At 42.5% G+C, this 19,952-nt stretch overlaps 1 protein-coding gene across 1 annotated transcript in view; it reads left to right on the top strand.

The window, feature by feature from the left end:
- LOC143586464 (peroxisome biogenesis protein 19-2-like) overlaps nt 1–19,952 on the top strand; it is a 106,168-nt gene that overhangs the window by 41,965 nt on the left and 44,251 nt on the right. The gene's annotated exons all lie outside the window — the stretch shown is intronic.

The raw sequence follows: 19,952 nt of genomic DNA, 5'->3' as shown, positions 1-19,952 counted from the left end.
CTCCAAAATTATAAAGGGAGTCTAATTACTTCCTAGTCCATTCCGATAACAACAGTGACATGTTGTGAGGCTAAGCATAATATATGGTTAATGATTTATGTAAATTATTATAACCTTAATGCTTTTAATGATTTAAGGATAATCACCTATGTGAAAGAGAAGTGGGGTCGCTTCGAATGAAATTGTGGGGGGCGCAATTTCTAGAGCTTTCACAGAACCAGGCTAGTGTTCCAGGACCATAATGGACACGATAATGAGGGGATGCGCCCGGCTAGGGAGAGTATTGTGTGAAGTGTATTGTCGTCTACACAAAAGGGGATTTGTTCAAGGACATCGCGTCTACTAACCGCTAGGAGACTAAGTATACTTTACAAAGGAAGGTTCAAAGCTAACACCTACCTATCCTGCAATACTCAACAGTCGAGGTTATATTGGATATTCTGTGTGTTTTGATTAATCTCCATTCATGTGGGGATTGTTGGAAATTATAATATAATAAATGGAAATTAATTTTATGAAACTATTATTATTAGACTTTTCATGTGATGAAACTCTTAAGTAGAGTTACTTAATGAACTTGATTAGTTTTATTAGAGTTTATGACTCTAATTAATTTCTAATTAAGAGAGATTCTTCATCATCCATGACTCTTGTATATATGGTAGCCTATGAGCCACATTTGATAAAGTTAGAAAAATTACAAGGTAGAAAATTCAAGAAAAAATACATGCATGCATGAAGAGTTATGGGTAAAAAGCTTTGAAGATTATATGTTGGGAATCCATAGAGATGAGTTTATCAACTTTATTCCTCTGCCTTTTTTATTCTATTTTTTCCAAAAGTTCTAACACTACAATTACCCGATGTAACCTCGAGCGTGTGGACATCTCCGGCAGTACCAACTGCTTCGGCTGTTGTACCCTGAGAGACAGACGCGTTGTCTTATGTAGAGGCGCGAAATCTGTTTTAAGGGAAACATGTTGAACATGTGCCTCAGCCTTAACCGTCAAATTTAGTTTGTTTATTGTTGCAGCCAAGAAATTACTAGAAGACCCTGTTGTGGCAAAAGTTGAACAATCTATCTTTTTGTAAGTTCTTGTCAAGGAAATTACAAGAAGATGTTGCTGAAGAATAGGCTGAAGACTTTATCATTTGAAGAGCTTGGTTGGAATCATTTAAAATAATTGTTATATTCTTTCAATATTTATTTTAGTTTATATTGTGGTATGTGTACTACTTACCTTTTCATGTTAATAACGAGAGTATCGTTATTATTTTGTATTAATTTTAATATTAAAAGTGTTCCATATTCCTACATATTGTGTACGCTTCATAAAGACTTAATATAACTAACTACACGTAGTAAATTTTCCTGATATAAAACAGTGGTTCTAAACGTCAACTTCCTAGTTTGTATGATAAGAAAGGAAGGTGGTGTCTAGAAGACGCTGGTGATGTCTTGCTAACGGCCTCGAAAATAAATAAGGAACATGATTTGATATCATGTGGGCTGAAAACTTGTGCCGTGTTTAATGTTCGGACTTGGGACTTTTGAGACCACAAAAGTGAGCCTGCTGTCTACTGTTGTCGAATTAATATTTTATTAGCCGCATTAGGAGCCAAACCCATAGATAGAAAATGATAGCTAGTCTTTTAAAAGGGGGTATGGTTTCTCTAAAAAGCCCATAAATAGTTTTTTTTTTTTTTTTCATAACAGCCATTTGAATGATTGATGGATCCTGACGTACCCGAACATCTTTATTCAATCTTTAAGAGACCCACAAATAAGTGAGAAAACCACCTAGCCTAACCGGCTAACTTGGAAACCATAGGTCAAAGGTTGTTTTTATTCATCTCACCAAACCTGCTATAGGAGTATTTTACAATTGAAATTTGCTTCATTTTTTGCTCTCCAAATAATCCATGTCGTTGCAATAATTTTCTTAGCCAATTGTTTTTCCTCCTTTGTTAACTTCAAAGTAACCAGGATGTATCTTTTAGAAATTCATTAGTTCATACTTTTAAAAGAGGTATTATTTCTAAAAAGTGTAACCATAATCAGTAGCAGAACCATTATTTTTTCTTATAGGTTCGGTATGTTTGGTATCAAATTCTTTAGACAATTGATCATAAGTTTATAACTGAATATTTATTCGCTAAATCCATGTAAATTTAAAAAAAAAAACTTAACCAAATAATCTCGTAGATTATCATAATTCTATTGGTCTTTTATATTATTCATAAAAAAAAAAGAATAAGCGGACAACTAGAAATGACATGCGTGTGAAACACCCATTTGCCACCTCAGCCTTTAACCATGCCTCAAACCATAACACTACTCAAGCTCCTGTTCCCATCCTCTCCTCTCCCCAACCGAGCAACGCCCAAGAGGCTCAAAAAGATGGAATCCACCCCTCATTTCAGCTTTTATAAATAACTAACCGAACTATTACACCCTTGTTACAAAATTGGATAGTTGAAGGCTTTAAGCTCACTGCCTATGTGACAGGGATGTGTCGTTTTAACTAACTTCTTCACAACACATGGTCTAAGACATGAATTTGAAACTTGCTTTAGTTCTTTAACGTTCTTATTAATAATGTCGAGTATGTAAGACGCAGAGATGTCATGTCTGATATTGACATTGTATTGCATGCATGGTGGTTAAATTAGGGGAAAATCTTCAAAATAGTCTATTTACAAAATGAGATTCTAACTTTGTCCCATAAACTTAATATTTTCAAAAATGGTCATCTCTAACTCATCTTTGACTATGTATTAGGAAATCTAAGCGTCTTTGACGACATGTTAGCATAACACGTCGTCAAAGACGCGTTGGATTTCCTAACACATGGTTAAAGACGCTAACGCGTCTTCAAAGACGCGTTAGATTTCCTAACACATGGTTAAAAATGAGTTAGGCCTCCAAACACGTAGTCAAATATATGTTAGCATCAAAATCGTAGTCGAAGATATGTTGGCTTTTTTGTTTGTTTTTTTAATATTATATTTTTATAACTAGTTTAACTTGTATTTGTTTTTCTTTTATAACTTTTAATATATAAAAGCTTTATATTATTTCGAATATACCGACGAGACATGCTTACTTTTACCTACTGACCGACATAAACTAACTCAAACTCGAGCCGTGCCAAATCAATATCGAAATATTCAATAAAATTTGACCCCGCTCGGTTTTAAATAAACTTTATGTCGGTCCGCAGATAAAAGTAAACATTTCTCGTCGGTGTATTCGAAATAATATAAAATTTTATATATTAAAAGTTATAAAAGAAAAATAAATATAAGTAAAACTAGTTATAAAAATATAATATTAAAAAAACAAACAAAAAAGTTAGCATATCTTCGACTACGCGTTTGATGCTAATATATCTTTGACTACGTGTTTGGAGGCCTAAGAGCATTCTCATCCAACCCCTCATATTATGCGAGGGGTGTTTTTATAATTTTAGAGAGTGATTTAGGGTGTTGTGAGTGAAAGGTTTTTATATTTTAGAAAAAGTAGTGATTTTTCTGTATATTTGAAAAGTTAATGTTCATCCCCTATAATTTTTTAATATATTTTGAAAGTGTTTGTGAGTGAAGGAAAGAGAAAAGGTAATGATAAAAGGTATAAAAAAGTATTATTTAATTGAAATGGAGAGAGAAAATAAAGTAAGTTTTAGAGTAATTTTTTATTTGGAGATAGGGGATGGGATGAGAATGCTTTAACTCATCTTTAACCATGTGTTAGTAAATCTAGTGCGTCTTTGACGACGTGTTGGCGTCTTTAACCATGTGTTAGGAAATCCAACGCGTCTTTGACGACGTGTTATGCTAACATGTCGTCAAATACGCGTTAAATTTCCTAATACACAGTCAAAGATGAGTTAGAGAGTGCCATTTTTAGAAATATTAAGTTTATGAGATAAAGTTGAAATCTTATTTTATAGATGGGCTATTTTAGGGATTTTCCCTCCTTTAAATTAGAGCCGTATAGAGCAAGTTAGTGGGACAAGACAACCGACAAGAAATCATTTAACACACGTGTTACAATACAAGATCTAATTCATTGCATTTAATTTTATAATTTGTGGAGGCAATACAATGCATATTTTGTGTTGAGCAAAATGTTCAATTTTTCAAAATTCTATAATTAAAAAAGATTTTTGAGTTTTCAAAATCATATTATATAAAACAACAGGCATGTCATAGCTTATTGTTAAAAACTTAAAATATACCCGAAGTCTATGTGTTTCTACTAATCAACGTGGGTGATTCATGGTAACGAGTTCATATATACTTTTAATGCATCCATGTGGCATTAAGCTGAGAACAAATCACACAAGTCGTTCCCCTTGTAGCAATGTTCATTGGCTTTTTTCCTACAATTTGAGTTATGCACTTATATGCCTTTGTGTTCATGCACAATAACAAACACCCTTGTACCATGTCTTTGAGCTTAAAAGGTTAAAAGCATGATATGAGGCTCAATGAACTCAAGTCACCATAAGGCTGTTCACGCACAATAACTAACATCCTTGTACCATGTTTTTTTAACTTTGAGCTTAAAAAGTTAAAAGCATGTGTTCAAACCTAAAGCCGCCCCGTAAACCCCCCCCCCCTCCCACCCAACCATGCCCATAGCAAATGATCTAACGGATGGTGGCCCCACACCATATATGTATTTGAATTATTAAAATGTAGGGAGAGAGAGTTTGAGAGAGATTTATTCTATCTTTTATAAGTATTTGAATTATCAAAATGTTTTTGTAAATAAGTGGGTAAAATAACTAATTTGCCCTCATGCGTAATGCACATGATCAGAGTTGACGAGAAAAACTAGCTGGTTTAGGGCCAAAGGACAAACGTTGTTGGATTTATAAACGTAAAGGATAAAACATATCAATTTTGAAGATAAAAGACAACAAATGCAATTTGGTATGAGCATAAAAGACAATATATGCAATTCTGTCTATATAAACTGAATGAAATAAATTAAGTTATAATATAATTCAAATAATAAACATTTTAATAGACTTTATTTGTATTATATATATACAAGCTTAACTGTGGTTAACAAATTTAGGTTTAAGTAAATGGCCTGATGGGAACTTGGGAAGTTCGCGCAAGGTGACATTGATTTTTACTTAAAAAAAAACAACTGCAGATAAATAAAGAAATAAAGATAGTGAGTTTCTATCTGTAAACGAATCGAATAAACATAATTGAGAGAATTTTGAGGTTGTTCATTTAATTTTAACTGAACACGAATATATAATCAGACAAATTATTTTGTAGTGTTTGTTCACTAAGAAAAATGAAATTGTTCATGTCCGTTCGGTTAAAACCTAAACAAACATTATGAACATAAACCAACGTAAAAAACATGGTCGAACAAACATAAACGGACACAAATGAACAAAATTGACCAAACGAAGGAAACTTAAGTTAAAATTAATGAACACAAACAAACAAGTCTACACATCACAACTCTTTCTAAAACACATCTAAATGAGTGATTTAAACTTATTTGTCATGATTCTATCCCGTCTTCGAAAATGATAAAAAAAAATGAGGCCTTGTGCGAGACAAAATTTGGGCCCTTTCCTTATAGTATAAACTCATCAATTATATATCAAAAAACCGTAATACGAAGACAGTTATAAAATAAACAAAAAAAAAAGTAGCGTGATTTTCAATGTATTTGTATCCGGTTTAATAACTTTTTAGAATGTTACCCTTCAGTATATACGCGTCTTAATGCTACATTAATACTCCATATTAATTTATTATACGTTAATTTAAGAAAAATGAAAGGCTTAACCGAAATTCAAAGTCAGTAGAGAAAAATCATGCCAGTATGTTAATTTACTTCTTGTTAAATGCACCAAATAACTTTTGTGTTATATAATACATGCATATTGTCTTGTGAATTGTATCGAAAAACCAATTATTGATAACTTAACGAGGGTGCAATTAAATGAACATGGAAAAGTAAGGGGAGGTAAACTGACAAAACTTGGTGAACGTGTAGATTAGTAGACAGCAACAAATTAGAGGATATAAAATGTAAATATGAGTATGTGTTGTGTGTGTATCAGGAGAAGAATAATCAAATCAATTTATAATATGTGCTTTGGAGTTTGGGTCCCTATGAGCTTTTGGGCCTCCTGCAGTGGCACGATATGCACAGCCCAAAAACCGACGGCTCTGATTCTATATAAAAAATATATCATCATGATACATCTAAAAAACATCCACATTCCTTCACGAATACAAATTCAAGTGGATGAACACAATGGTTAGCTTTTGTTCATTAGAAAATAACCACGTAAATATATAATTTAAACAAGCCTTTTTATGTTTATATTTATACAAATATAACTACTTTACACATTTTATTAAAATTTAAAAATATATAAACGAATGTCAAAAACTAAGTTAACGAATAAACGTATGTTCATGTCCGTGCATTTATTAAATAAACAAACATAACGAACTTTCTGTCGAACAGTTCATGAGCACTCTATTTGTTTACAAGCAGGGGCGGACCTATGTTGGTTGCAGGGGTCGGCCGACCCCTGTGAAATTTTTTTTTAGTATTATATATGTTTTAAAATTCCGACCGATCCTTGTAAAGTTTTGACTCTGAAGAAACACTAAGTGACCCCGGGCAGATTACGGATAATCTGGGGGTTAAGTAATGTTTCCCACGAGGGTTAGGTCCGGCAAAGAAGGATGTTCTTCAGATGACCTGCAAAACAGACACCGTGAGCTCGTCACTGAGAAGGGGGGGGGGGGTTCCTCCTTGTGACCACCCTCCGGCGTGAGAATCAGACTAGATTGCTCTGAATATAAGTGTATATTGAGAGAAATAGCTAGTGAAGGTAAAATTCCAGATGATCATACCGTTCCAAGGTGTTAGAGTATTTATAGCCGAAGGTAGGTTTCCAAGCAGGTACAGCCAGCTGTATAATATTCCTGTTCTACCAACTACGGGCTACGCACGTGCCATGCTGGTTGGTGGGTAGGCAGCGGCTGATAGTGACCAGACCGGCTGTGTACTATTCCTTTTCCACCAACTGCATGCTATGTGCGTGCCACGACAAGGGTTGGTGAGTAGGCAGCGGCTAATAGTGACAAACAGTACTAGAGCATGCTCCTCGTACTGTTTGTCGGTGAGCTGTCACCCTGTGATTGGTTCATGGGCTCCTTTGGTCAGATCTTGTCTATTTTGTCCATACCTTGGCAGGTATAGTACAAAAGATCTTCCAGAAGCATACGGACTGGCTCATTTGGGCGGGAGTATTCCCGCCTTGCTCATTCCTTCAGGTGACACTGAATTATTTAGTGCCTTGTGCGTGTAGCCTTGCTATTAGTGCGGGTAGCCTTCCCTGATGGCTTGTATCCGCAGCTGCGGGGACAGGCGGGGTACTTCACCATTAGGAGGCTTTCCCTGCGTGAACAGCTGGCGTACTGCGCGTAATGTCTTCATCTCTGAGCATGGTGGGTCCTGCGGAACCAGTTGGTCCTTGCGCAAACGTCCCTCTTCAAGGTGAGTCTTGCGGGTCCAACTGGGCTCTGCTGGGACCTACCTCTTCAAGTCCCCCCAGTCCAATGTTCTTCTCATGAATTGTTAATGAGGTGAACTTTGGACTTAAGGGGTTTTGAAAAGGATTTAGCTTTAAGGTTGTCCGTGGGGATTCTTCCCGCGGTTTCCCTAATGTCACGCAGAAATTCCCGACTTTTCTGCTTGATCTTTGGGTATGATGCGGGTAGATGTGTAACCTCCTCGCAAGTCAGGAGCGTTGAGTTCCACTTGTGTAGATTCTCCATGAGGTTTTGGTAGTTTTGAACATAGTGATCAATTATGTTAAAACAACCAATTCCATCTTGGAGCTTCAAACAATCTAGTTCTCGACGTTCCCGCTATGCGGGGATGTTATTCCCGTTTCCGCAAGCATGGCCCAGAAGATCCTTCTTGGTTTCAATTCCCTGCGGAGTGCTAGGTATGTGAAGGGTTTCGCCTTGACACTGTACCCGCACTCGTCTTATAGTTACTTTACTTCCAAGGTATTCCTGGCTTCAATTCCCTGCGGGTGCTAAGTATGTGAAGGGTTTTGCCTTGACACTGTACCCGCACCCGTCTTACAGTTACTTGGTTGCCGAGGTATTCTTGGCTTCAATTCCCTGCAGGTGCTAAGTATGCGAAGGGTTTTGCCTTAACACTGTACTCGCACCTGTCTTATAGTTACTTGGTTGCCAAGGTAAGGGGTATAGTCCCGCTTACTTTTGAATCGTTTTGAATCTTTTTGAAATTCGAAAAGTTGGTGAAAGGATAAGAACAGTCCAAACTGTTGAAACGTCGTCCGACGGTTTCTTCTGACAGTTTCAGGACGTGCAGGAAGTTATGGCGACGTGACAGTACATGGTCATTCCAGACTTTCAGGCGCGTGGGCGCAATTTTTTGGGCGCGTGGGTGCGGATTTTACGGCGCGCGTCCCGTCAACAGCTGTTGCCAGCTTGCTTTTTCCACGTGTCATAGTTTCATTGCACCACCTCTTTTCTCTCTCCTCCGCATTAAATTCATCGCATTCATTGCGATGAGTATATAAAGGGGGAGGGTCCTTTGTAACCCACACTTTCACTTCTATCTTCTCCTTCTAAGCGATTTCCGGCGAATATTCTTTCTGAAATCGTTCTTTACTTCCAAAACATGTCTACTCATGATCCAGAAGCTATCGTCGAGGAGTCTGACTTGTATGTCGAGAACCCGACGTCTACGTCCGATAAGGACGATAAGAGCACTGCTGGCGAATGCCAGTGTGCTCTTCCCATCGAGCTCTACCGGTACATCGTCCGGAAGTTCATGCTCGAGCCGTTCGAGCCTGAGTTTCCGGAGTCACACCAGACGGTGTACGATGCCCCCAAGGGAAAAATAGGGGTATATGCCGCCTTCTTCGTCTATGGGAATCTTAGGTTCCCATTGACGAAGTTTGTATACCGTGTTCTGGATAGACACGGTGTGCACCTGACGGAGGTACACCCAATGGCGATCACCAAGATCCGCCATTTTGAGTGGGTGTGCCTCATTCTTGGCGTGGATCCCCACGTCGACCGCCTGATGACCTTCTACTCCTGGAGGTGCATCCAAGGCTGGTACACCCTGGTCACCCGGATCAAGGGTTTGAAGATCTGCGCTACCGAGCAGTCTTCGGTCTTGGAAGCGGGAGTTCATTTACATCTCTGCCCGTGTCGTCCCTATAGCGATGACATTTAAGAACGGGAGAGCTCTCCCCAGCCTTCACGCCTCCAACTACCAGGAGGCGGAATGGTTCTCCAAGATTTCCCGGATCCAGACTCCAGTTTACCGCTTTCCGGAGTCCGGGATGGTGATGCTCGGTATGAGCAGGGTGTGGAAGGATGCTGGGGCGGATGCACCACAGATTCCCATTGTACTTGAATACGGTTTGAACTTTATCCCTTACGGTATGCTCCGTCTTCTTTGTTGATTTAAGGTTTTTTCTAACTGTTTTTCTTTTTATTTCAGAGGGAAATGACTTGCAGTCCCTCCTGCATCCGCGAGAAGCTGACGGTCCCGCTCGGTTGGGTACTCGCGCTCTTGACGAGAACGAGTTGCCCATCCTTGCGCAGACTGCGGATCGGTTTGTGGAGGCCTACCCGCCAGGCCACGAAATACTGAGCGCCACGCGACCAGGTAAAAGACTATTTAACCCTCGCCCTCTGAATGCTGAAACCTCTGCCGGAATTCCTCTAATCTTGTCATCTTCTGATGATGAATCCGCAGATGGTCCTTTTCTTGCGCGGAAGAAGAAGGCTGCTGGCGGGAAGGGCAAGGCGAAGGTAGTCTCCACCGCCGACCAGGTGAACCGGTCTGAGTCAGAGACCGAGAGTGAAGAGGCGGCGGGGAACCCAGGTGGTGTTGAGACCACTGCTCCGGAGGTTGAAACGGCTGTCACCTCCGAGCAGCCCAGGACGACGACGGTAACCGGTACGAAGAGGCCGGCTCCATGGGGTTCGTCCCCGCCTGTTCGCACCTTCAGGCTCAAAAAGACCCGTAAGTGTTCATAACTTTAACTTCATATCTTTCCGCTATTATACTTATATATCTTGTCTTCGTGCAGGAGTGGATGCTACGGCATTCCAAAGTGGAGCGGGAGGGAGCAGCTCTGGACCCATGAAGGTAGGTTTGGTCAACCTACCCGAGGCGATGACCCAGGCGGCTACGCCTGCTTGCAGTACTGATTCAGTTGCTCATCCCCTTGAGCCAACTGTTCAAGCTGTAACCTTATCCCCGCCGGCTGTCAGTGCCATTTTCACAGAATCCATCACTGAGCCGGCGGTGATTTCTCTTGCGGGTTCTTCCGCAGCCACGGCCACGGTTGTGAGTTCACCTCCGGTGAGTTCACCTCCTTTGGTTTCCACCGCGGCAGCCTCCACCATGCCTCCTCCGGCGCCTGCGACTACGTCCAGTCCTTCAGGTACGTTTGGGGTTGGGGCGTCTAGCCAATCCCTGCCTCCTTCCCGTCTCCTTGACCTTTTGGATGGATATCCCTTAGGTTCAGGTGATGGGTTTGGTGGCTATCGGCCAGTTGTCGACCCTATAGGTGCGTAGGGTTATTTTGGCCTATATCCCTTTCATCATTTATCTCTTAACTGTTTTTTGTTTTATTGCAGTTCGTGATTCCAACGAGGTGTACGCTCCTCGGTGGAAGATCCGCCGAGGAACGACCCTCCGGACTGCTGAGGATTGCGTCGAATGGGCGCGTCACGCCGCCCCAAGCGGTGCGCTGGGGGAGGCCATGGCCAGCTACCAGGAAGGTAGGCTGTCCAACGAGCTCCGAATCCTCCTCGCCCGGATGCAGCCGCACGTCGAGCTACTTTGTCGTGAAAATGACAAGTTAAAGACGGCGCGTAGCCTTGAAGTGGCTCAGGCGCGGGCTATCCGGGAGGAGAATGCGAAGCTTGCCGCCGTTGCTGCGGAAAAGGAGAAGGCCTTCAAGGCCCTTGAGGTTGACGTTCAGGCTCGTCTCGAAGCCCGTTCCAAGGCCGCCCAAGCTGTTAATGAACAGCTTCGGTTGGCTAAGGAAACTACACGGAATGCAACCGAGAGGGCCACCAAGGCTGAAGCTGCTGCTGAGCCTCTACGCATCGAGAATGAGGAACTTAAAGCCAAATTAGAGAGGCTCCAGCAGGCTCATGATGCCTTGGCCATGGAAGATGCCAAGAAGCTCCAAGAGATCTTGTACCAGAGGGGGGTGCTTGACCACACTGAGCGTAAGCTAAAGGGCGTCGAAGAGGCTGCAGCCAAAGATGTGTTGCTTGCCAACCTTACAAAGAACGAAGCCGAACGCGCCCGTAATGAAGCTCAAGCTGCCCTCCAGGAGGCTCTGGTTACCAAGGAATGGCTTCTTCGAGAAGCGTTGTCGCAGGTATGCGCAGTTTCACAATTTCTTTACGCTTTTCCTTACACTGAAGAGTTTTTGATATACTTCTGTTTTTTAGGTTGTGCATCGGGTGTTCACGAACACATCATATGACGATGCGATGAGCGCAGCCCTCAACGCTTCTCATGAGGATGGGGAAAAGGCTGGCTTCCTGCTTGGTCTAGGGTTTGTTGAACAAGGCATTCCGCCTTCCAACTTCCCTCTTTACAATGTGGATACTGAAGCTGCGTATGACCAAGCAGTGAATCAGTACGCCGCCTTCCCGCATCCGGTGGTTGAGAAGGTAAACGAGATTGCAGCTGCTGATGATGGGCTAGCTATCCTCAAAGCTTTCCTTGAACCGCCACACTCTACTGATGGTGCGGGTCCAAGTGGGAGTGGTCCTGAAGCTTGATACTTTAGATCCCTTTCCACCATTAGAGTAGATTTTTGTTTGTAGACTTCTAATCTTGTATGCGGGTATGTACCCAACAATTCTTGTAATGTTTGAATGTTGATGGAATAAAAATTATTTGTTAATGCCTTGCCTTGTTTATTTCGCGCATATTTTGTTTTAACTTAGCAATTTCTTGAGTACTTAGATAAGTTAACTTTTCAACGTGGCAGATAATAAGTTAAAGTTTTGCTTCCTCTTTCGTGATTGTGCGGATAAGACCGTCACTTTCACTTAGTAGGATGGCTAAACTTTACCTATATCTGACCTGCGTGGAAGTTTTCCTCATCTTTTCCTTTGAAATTTTCTAAGTGTTTTGAATAAGTTAACCTTTCGACGCGCGGTTGCCAATAGGTCAATGTTCAGTTTCCTTTATCATGATTGTGCGGGTAGGACCGTCACTTTCATTTATTGGGATGACCAAACTTCACCTATAGCTGACCTGCGTGAAGGTTTTCCTTAGAAATTTTTACCGTTTTATGTGTTTATGCGGGTTTTGCCGCCTTCCACACGCAACGACTTACTTCTTCCCATATTTATGCGGTGAATACCGGCATATCAGCGTGGGAAGTTCATAAGTATAAAGGTAAAGCTATCAACACAATGTGAAAGGAGAATCATTTCCATTAAAAGTGGCTCTAGGCCTTTTCTTTACAAATTTGGAATTGATCTACATGTAACATTTGCGTAATTGAGCTCCGTTCCATGTTCTTGGGATAGGAGTGCCATCGAGCCTTTCGAGCCGGTATGCGCCTTTTCCCAAAACTTCTTTGATAATGTATGGTCCTTCCCAGACTGGTGTCAGTTTTCCTGGGCGCTCTTGGTTTGAAGCCTCGTTGTTACGCAATATGTAGTCTCCTACATTGAAGTTGCAGAGTTTTACCCGCGTGTTGTAGTACTTTTGCATTTGTCGCTTGTAGTTTTCTTCACGCGCTGCGGCTAAGTCTCTGCGTTCCTCGGTTAGCATAAGGTCTAACCGTCTTTCCGCATCATTGTCTTCTGGCTGAATCAAGACCCTTGGTGAGGGCAAACCAATTTCGACTGGGGCCATGGATTCAGTGCCATAAGTGAGGCTGAACGGGGTTTCTCCCGTACTGGCCTTTTTCAACGTTCTGTTTGCCCAAAGGACGTGTGGAACTTTGTCTACCCAGCCGGATCTGTGTTCCAGGAGTCTTTTCTTTATGCCCTCGACGATGCTTTTATTTGCTCTTTCCACCTCACCGTTACCTTGCGGGTGTGCCACTGAGGTAAAGGTGTGGGATTTGAAGTTCTTCTAGCCACTTTTGTAGCTTCTTGTCAGCAAAGTTGGTGCCGTTATCACTCACCAAAGTCTGTGGAAGTCCAAAACGACAAATAATAAATTCCCAAATAAAATTTTTAATATGTTTTGCGGTTGTTTGGGCTAAGGGTTTTGCTTATATCCACTTGGTGAAGTAGTCGATGGCTACCACTAGGAACTGAACGTTTCCTGCTGCTGTAGGAAATGGGCCTGTCACATCGATGGCCCACTTCTGAAATGGCTATGAAGAGGTGACTGGAACAAGTTCATTCTTCGGGCGATGCTTGTTGGGTGCGTAGAGCTGGCAAGACCTACACTTTCTGATGTATGCCAGCGCATCCGTATGCATCCCCGGCCAAAAGTATCCCGCGTTGTTTAGCTTAGCTACAACAGCGCGTGGACCTGCGTGTACTCCACATATGCCTTCGTGTACTTCCCTTAGGAGGTAGTCAGCATCTTGGTTGTCCACGCATCTTAAGAGTGGGCCAAGAAAGTTACGTCTGTAAAGGATGTCATCGATGAGTTGATAGTTTAATGCTTTACAACGTATTTTTCTTGCCTGTGTTTTTGACTCCGGTAGTATACCCGCTGCAAGGTAATTTATTATTGGTGTCATCCACGTTTCTGTACCGGTTTGGATGACACAAATTTCCTTGTGCGGGACTGATGGTGCTTCAAGGAGTTCAATGCGGATGTCCTTTCCCAAATGGGTGAAGGCTAATGATGCAAGCTTGCTTAACGCATCCGCAGATTTGTTTTCGCTACGATTGACGTGTATGACTTTACAATCATTAAAATCGCGCATAAGGGTTTTTACTTGTGCGACGTACAGGGCCATTGTGTCGTTCACCGCCGTGTACGTTCCGTTTATTTGGTTGGCTACTAACATGGAATCCACGTGGGCTTCCAAGTTTTTCACTCCCATTTTACGCGCAATTCTTAGCCCCGCCAATAATGCTTCATACTCGGCTTCGTTATTCGTACTTGGAAAATCCAGTCGAATAGCGTAAGTGTATTCTTGGCCTGCTGGGTTGGTTAATTTCAACCCTACGCCTGAACCCTCGTTGCTGGCTGCTCCATCAGTGTAGAGTCGCCAGACATCATTGATGTCCTGTGCTGGGGAGGGTTGAGCCTCCTCCTGGCACTCTTTCTCCCGCGAAGCGGGGACTTCTGCAATAAAGTCGGCCAGGACCTGGCCTTTCATAGCTGGTCGGGGCTTGTACTTTATCACATATTCCCCCAACTCAATTGCCCATTTGGCTAGACGTCCCGATAATTCGGGTTTGCCTAGAACGTTTGCGAGTTTGAAGTTGTTGAGAATGGTGATTGGGTGACCTTGGAAATATCGTCTTAGTCTGCGTGAAGCCTGTACAAGTGCTAAGACTAGTTTTTCCAAGGTAGAGTACCGGGTTTCTACGTCTGTTAGGACACGGCTAACATAGTAAATAGGCATCTGGATACCTTTCCGCTCTACTAGCAGGACTGCCCCGGTTGCTATATCTGTGGCAGAAAGGTATATGATTAATTCCTCCCCCGCTTCTGGTGCTGTGAGCGTTGGGAGTTCGATCAAGCGTGACCGAATTTCCTGAAAAGCTGCTTCCGCTTCTGGTGTCCAGCGGAAGTGCGTTTTCTTTAAACAGTTTCTCAATGTTGACACGAATGGGAACGACCTATCCGCATGGTTTGACAAAAAGCGGTTAAGTGCGACTAGGCGTCCATTCAGTGTCTGAGCTTGCTTGATGGTAGTAGGTGATTCCATTTTGATAATGGCTTCGACCTTTTCAGGGTTCGCTCTGAAGCCATCTTTAGTAACAATGACTCCCAAGAACTTCCCTTCTTCCATCCCAAAGGAACACTTGCTCGGGTTGAGCTTCATGTTTATCTTTCTGAGCGTGTTGAAAGTTTCTTCGATGTCTTTCAACATCGCTTCTGGCTCAGGGCTTTTGATGACCAAATCATCCATGTAGACTTCCAAGTTTCTCCCAATTTGGGCGTGAAACTCTTTGTCCATCAGGCGTTGGTATGTGGACCTTGCATTCTTAAGTCCGAATGGCATCATTTGATAACAAAATGTGCCATCGGGCGTCCGAAATGCGGTTTTGTCCTGATCATCTACAGCCATGTGGATTTGATGGTACCCCTTATATGCGTCAAGGAAGCATTTAAGGCGAAACGGTGCTAATGAATCCACTTTGAGGTCAATTTCGGGTAACGGGTAACAATCTTTGGGGCATGCTTTGTTTAAATCTTTGAAATCTATACACATGCGCCATTGTTTGTTAGCCTTCGATACCATAACGGGATTTGCAACCCATGTTTGATATCTACTAACGCGTACGATGCCCGCATCAAGGAGTTCCTTGACTTGGGTTCTACACGCGTTAGCCTGTTCCGCCCCCATTACTCTGCGCTTTTGTATGACTGGCGTAAAAGCCGGGTCACACTTGAGCTTATGCTCTGCTTTACTTCGAGGTACACCAGTCATGTCAGCTGGTGTCCACGCGAAGATGTCAGTGTTTCTCTGTAGTAAGCGTTTGAGTAAGGTGCGCGTAGGATCAGCGATTGTTGGGCCAATTGTAACAGCCTGGTCAGGGTATTTGCCATTGAGGGCCCATTTTTCTGGTTCGGTAATGGTTGGTTTAGCCATCTTTGGTTTGGGTTTAGATGAGACGGATGCGATGCATACCTGGGGAATACCGGTGATCATCGCTACACCCTCAGCAGTTGGCCATCCCATCATGCCGTGGACTGAAGATACCACGACATTGAATCTTGCCATCTCGTCTCTCCCGAAGAGAATGTCGTATGTGTGATGTGGCTTCCTCATTACGACGAAGTCCACGTCTTCTGTGCGGGAGTATTTCCCGTCCGTGAGAATGACGGGGAAAGATAGGATACCCAGGGGGGTGTTTGTGCTGCCGTCGAACCCTTCCATTGAGGCGTAAACCGTTTCCAGGCGTTCTTTGTCTTCGTCGTCTAGCTTGTCGAAGAACTGCCTGTACATAACCGTTGACGAGGCGCCGTTGTCAGCAAGAGTGCGGGAAGTTATGTAATGCCCCAGCTGGCTTTTGATGACGATAGGGCCTTCCTTGCTGGGTCCTCCTGGCACTCGCGGGAAGCGCACCTCAGCTTCCTTCCATTCGCATGGTTCTGTCGTTCGTCTTTTTCTTCCTCTGATGTTGCCATGAACCATGTGGATGCTGATGTCAACGGGCTTTCGTCCATTGCCTTTATACCGGTTATCATTCCTTCCTCCATTCTTGATTGATGCCACCAGGTGTGCAAGTCTTCCATCCTTGACAAATGTTTCGACAATATCCTTCAAGGATGTACACTCCTCTGTACTGTGACCCTTTGTCCAGTGGAAGTCACAGAATTTGCTCTGATCCGCATTAGGTCGTTGCCGGATCATTGGAGCTTTTGGCCATGGGAGTTTTTCGGTGGAAAATATCTCCGTGACGCTTTTGGTGAGTGGCGTCCACCGGTGTTTTCGGCTTGAAGGGTGCGTGTTATCCCTTCCGCCAACAAGAGGGCGAGAGCTGGATGAGGTGTCAAAGTTTACCCTTGACTGCCAAATACCTAGCTTCCTCTTTTTGTTCTGCCGGGCGATCCGAACATTGTTTTCTCTGGTCCTCTGCGTGTAGAGATGTGTACTCTGGGGAAGGTCCCTACCCAGTTGCTTCTCCATCTTGGCAAAGCGCTTGGCCGCCGTCATGATGGCATCCCATGTGGATGGCATGCCGTCCTTACCCGTCAACGTGCGGATAAGCTCTGGGTATTCGGCACCCTGGATGAAAGCGGCGCGAACAAGATCTTCACTTATGTTGCCCAGACTCAGCTTTTTGGAGTTGAAGCGAGTGATGAAGTCTAGTAAAGATTCATCTTCCTCTCTCACGCAGTTGAGGATCGTCCACTGCTCTTCAGTATATTTCCTCTGTTGACTGAAGTGTTGGCTGAACTTGTGTTGAAAGTCCGCCCAATCATAGATGTGGTGGACCGGTAAACGATCAAACCACGCCCTGGCCGCTCCAACCAGCGTCATTTGGAACATATAACACCATGTGGGTTCCGTCTAGTTACTGACGGTTGCCCCCGCTATGAATCTATTCAAGTGATCATCTGGGTCGGATATACCATCATAAGTGCCGATGTTGGACATCTGTTTGGCATTTTTTGGGGCAATTGCTTCCGCAATGTCCCTTGAAAACTTGGATGTTCCCGCATTTGCAGCAGTTGGTATAAAGGTTTTGAAGAAGTCGCGTGGGTTTCCCCCCGCGTTCCTTGGTTTGAAGGTTTCTAAGAAATTCCTTCTTGGTTCGAAGTCCGTTTCTTTACGCTTCCCTTTCGCCCTATGGCGAGGGTTTGCGTCAGTGTCGGATTCCTCCCGACCATCGTCCGAATACTCGCACTCACTGTTCATGTTGAGCTGTTGTCGAGTGCTCCCGAACTCGTCAGCCTGTTGGAGTGAACGCAAGCGTTCATCCAACTCAGCTTGGAATTCCTTTTGACGTGCTTCGGCCCACGCCTTAACTTGATCGAGTGTTTGGCGAGGGAGCCTCGTCTGTTTCTCCAACTGGGCATCAGTGAACCCCAGTGAAATATTGTTTACTGCACTTGCCCCCGGCTTGGGTAACCGAGGTAGTGTTTGTAAAATTTGTGTAACCGCTGGTGTTCCCCCCAGTAGCTGGGGTTGTGGTTACCGGGGTTTCTTGGTCACTTACTGGCCTTGGGACCGGAGTAACGTTAACCATTTTTTCAGAAGTTTTGAAAAAACTGAATTAGTTCTAGCTTTTATGCACGGATGGCGCCAATGAAGAAACACTAAGTGACCCCGGGCAGATTACGGATAATCTGGGGGTTAAGTAATGTTTCCCACGAGGGTTAGGTCCGGCAAAGAAGGATGTTCTTCAGATGACCTGCAAAACAGACACCGTGAGCTCGTCACTGAGAAGGGGGGTTCCTCCTTGTGACCACCCTCCGGCGTGAGAATCAGACTAGATTGCTCTGAATATAAGTGTATATTGAGAGAAATAGCTAGTGAAGGTAAAATACCAGATGATCATACCGTTCCAAGGTGTTGGAGTATTTATAGCCGAAGGTAGGTTTCCAAGCAGGTACAGCCAGCTGTATAATATTCCTGTTCTACCAACTACGGGCTACGCACGTGCCATGCTGGTTGGTGGGTAGGCAGCGGCTGATAGTGACCAGGCCGGCTGTGTACTATTCCTTTTCCACCAACTGCATGCTATGTGCGTGCCACGACAAGGGTTGGTGAGTAGGCAGCGGCTAATAGTGACAAACAGTACTAGAGCATGCTCCTCGTACTGTTTGTCGGTGAGCTGTCACCCTGTGATTGGTTCATGGGCTGCTTTGGTCAGATCTTGTCTATTTTGTCCATACCTTGGCATGTATAGTACAAAAGATTTTCCAGAAGCATACGGACTGGCTCATTTGGGCGGGAGTATTCCCGCTTTGCTCATTCCTTCCGGTGACACTGAATTATTTAGTGCCTTGTGCGTGTAGCCTTGCTATTAGTGCGGGTAGCCTTCCCTGATGGCTTGTATCCGCAGCTGCGGGGACAGGCGGGGTACTTCACCATTGGGAGGCTTTCCCTGCGTGAACAGCTGGCGTACTGCGCGTAAGGTCTTCATCTCTGAGCATGGTGGGTCCTGCCGAACCAGTTGGTCCTTGCGCAAACGTCCCTCTTCAAGGTGAGTCTTGCGGGTCCAACTGGGCTCTGCTGGGACCTACCTCTTCAGACTCCGACCCCTGTAAAACTAGTGAGAATGTAAGATGAAAAGAAATGATTGAATTTGGACTCGCCGGAAATTTTCCGATGCGTGAAAGTAGCCGGAGGTGAGTGCAGGTTTATAGAAGAAGATGAAGATTAATATTAAAAAATATGAAAAAGGTAAGTACCTTGCACAGTAAATGTCAGAAAGAGTATTGTTAGTTATTTATTATTTCATATTAAATAGTATAAATTTAATTGATAAACATACTTCTGTTTCCTATGTTGTATTTAATTTATTTCTATACTATTTTTATTATTATTTTTTCTATACTATTTATTCTTTATTTTGGCTGATGATATATATATTTTTTTCTACTGGACAAGATAAATAAATGATTATGTAACATGACTTGGCACGAACTAAAACTAAAAAATTTATTAGACATGAATATAACAATGAATTTCCAACCTTATGAAAAAAATAACGGGTCATAAAAATTAAGAAAGTGACAAAAAAGTGAATTTTTAGATTTTTGACTAGCTTTAATAAGGAATAACAGGAAGAAGAAAAAGACTGTGGTTTTAAGTTAAGTTAAAGTGTATATAGTCACGACAAAAAGTAATATTTAGTTACTTATATTATTATAATAGGTTAGGTACCCGTGTAGAACACGGGTTAAAATAAATAAATTTATTTAAATAATAACACAATGTGAAATATAAAAAATATGTTCAACATATAAAAAAATATAATATATAATTGAATAAATTACACAATACACAGTATGAAAATAAAAAATTACAAATTCGTAAATCTCTAAATATTTTTTTGTATACAATATTTGTAACTTCATCATCCATATTAAAATTATTAGTTTCACTTTATTTTTGTTTCAACTATATATAATGGAACACATAACTGGCCATATGTTAAAACATGTTGTCTCAAAAACAAACAAATTATCTAAAGCAATCGGCCTTGTCTTTTATTAATCTTCATTGAGAACCAAACATAAAATGAAAATTTCTTTTTTT

The sequence above is a fragment of the Bidens hawaiensis genome, unplaced genomic scaffold, assembly GCF_021521415.1.
Source record: "Bidens hawaiensis isolate Kalapana, Puna unplaced genomic scaffold, B.hawaiensis_p1.1 tig00034667_1, whole genome shotgun sequence".
NCBI classification, from domain to species: domain Eukaryota; kingdom Viridiplantae; phylum Streptophyta; class Magnoliopsida; order Asterales; family Asteraceae; genus Bidens; species Bidens hawaiensis.
Note: the sequence above shows the minus strand (reverse complement) of the source record. Positions and strands in the feature narration are given on the sequence as shown.